The sequence below is a fragment of the Dendrobium catenatum genome, unplaced genomic scaffold, assembly GCF_001605985.2.
Source record: "Dendrobium catenatum unplaced genomic scaffold, ASM160598v2 fragScaff_scaffold_1199, whole genome shotgun sequence".
NCBI lineage: Eukaryota > Viridiplantae > Streptophyta > Magnoliopsida > Asparagales > Orchidaceae > Dendrobium > Dendrobium catenatum.
In genome coordinates, this window is record NW_021319661.1 from 730,243 (window position 1) to 732,952 (window position 2,710).

Sequence of the window (2,710 nt, forward strand, 5' to 3'; positions counted from 1 at the left end):
CTAGAGACGCGACAACTATTTAACCAAGCTAACCAATCTGAAAAGGTCACAACCAAGAAAAATAACATAAAACAAAAGAAAGCAACAGATAATAATGTAAATGAGGGAGAGATATCACCTGAAACAAGCAAAGAGAAGAACAAAAAAAGTCTACCACAGAGACAAATAGAGGGATTTCCGCTGTACATACTTGATTTCATTGACTATGGATTTCCGCATTGCATAGACTCATTGACCATTGATTGACTTGATTTGATTGACCTGCATATTGATAGCATCATCGTGCTTTGATTTCAGTTGTAGGCTTTGGTGACCTACTGGGCTTTGTAATCTCATTATATGTGGTTAAAATTTTCAGGTCCGAGCAAGGAAACTGGAATGGAGATCGATCAGAATGTCAGAAGAATCCTTTCACTATTGATATCTGGGGCATCACAACTGCCCTGCCCGCTGCTCGCCCGGCTACCTGCTTCCCTGGCTTCCTCCCAAACTGCCCACTGCCCTCCCACACTGCAAGCTACTTGCCCTACTACCTATTGCCCTGGCTGCCTCCAGCGGTGACCGCTCGCACTGCCTACACTGTCCACCTAGCTACCGGATGCCCTGCCCACTAGCCCGACTGCCAACAAGCACTGCCCGAGGTCTATACTCACCTTCCAACGAGGCTCGCCTGTTATGAGATTTGAATGAAGTGAGTATGAAAGTACTTCAAAGCCCCAACCAGTTTGTTGGAAGAGAAAAGGTGTTAAAACAGTCACATTTTCTTATTTAAAATATAATAAGTAAAATTCGTCGGAAAGGCTGTCGAAAATCAGTCAGATAGTCACGAAAAATTTGCTAATAAAATAATCGGGCATATTTTATTATAAACCACCGAAAAGCCTCTAAAAAAATCCACTGGTAATATGCGATTTTCATGTAGTAGTAAGTTAAAATAAGCAGGAGAAGAGCACGAACCACACTAAACATAGGAAGCCTTAAAGATATCCTCAGAGAGACCACCAAAAAGACCCAAGAAAAGGCAGAACAACTAATAGATATAGGGAAAGCCGACAACATCCAGTTAAATATATACTATCCTTCAGATAGTGGTGAGAGTTAGAAGGAATGTAAGTAAGAGAACCACTACAAAGGGAACCTTCCTTATCCAATCGCACAACATAAACATCACCATCTTAATTTCTTAATAGGTGTGAATTAATATTGTTAGGGATGGAGGTTGACAAAGTCAATGAACTTCGATGTGGACAAATGATAATGGTTTGAGGACTATAGTTAAGCAATGGTGGTTGAAGGATTGTAGTCATACGACAATGGTTAGAGGATCATAGTTTCCTAGTTGTTGTCGGATGACTGTAATCAAGCAACGACATTCAATGGACCATACTTGGAAGATGAGGGTTGGAGGATTGTAATCGAACGATAATGGTTGGAGGATCATGTTTAAATGATAGAGATTAGAGGAATATAGTTGGTGATTGGAGGATCATAATTAAGTAACAGAGATCAGAGGATTATAGTTAAGTGACTTTAGTCAGAGAACTATAGTAAAAAAATAATAGTTATAGGACCGTAGTCAAATGACGATGGCAGGAGGACTATAGTCGGGTCATGATGGGTAGAGTGAGGTAGTCGGTGATGGTTGTCACACTTAAGGATCTATATTGGAAGAATTACATCACTATTTTATTTTAACCATTCAACTAGAGCTTACCAATGAACAACAAAAAGAAAAATGATTGTATTTTTGTCTTGTACGGAGTCTTATATCATAGGATCTTTACCTTTTACTCGAAGCATATAAAACTACGTAATGAGCATATAGCCCAACAAGTAACTAAAATTTTATAATTGAAATATATGCAAGATAAAGAGAATAATATGTTAAAAATCATATAAAGAAATATATGCATCAATGTTTATACTGATTATATGTATCAATTTATCATTTTATAGTTCATCACATCTCAAAACATTATATTATCAATGATAGTATTAGTAATAATCAATAATAATAGTACTAGTAACAATCTTATTATTATGATCAATAATATTAAATAATGCTGATAACAAAAAATAGTATTAGTATTAGTCATAATATCAGTATAGTGTTTGTAGTATCAGTATCAGTATTTATATATTCAATAAGTGTATTTCTAGGGTATATTGCTCATGCACTTATAACTCCCAATCAGTAGCCCCTTATAACTCTCAATTAATGTACTCCTTATAACTCCCCTTGAATTACGTGAATAAGTAGTTTTGACTCTTTATAACTCTAAATCAATCTTCAGCTCCTTATAACTCCTAATCAACAAATCACGTGGATTAGTAAGATATCATGTGGAGTTATCATATCATGTATATCACCTGGAGTCATCATATCATGTATCTGATATCATTCAGTACTTCATTTAAAATGTAATAAAATCATATCAAATCATTCAGAATTATCAAATATATAACATTCAAACTTGCACTGTGAAAGCTTATTAAATCAAAAAATATATATTTTTTGCTGATTTAGGAGAGATAAAATTCAAAGAAATCAAAATAATTAAAATACAAAAGAAAGAGATTAGTCACTTACAATGAATAGAACAAAAGCTGTAATAGGAATGACTAATGAATATGATCTAAAGGCTTTTCTCTCTTCTTCTCCTCTTTTAATTTCTTCCTGGTCAAGCAATCAATTAAGGGAGTCGGTGGG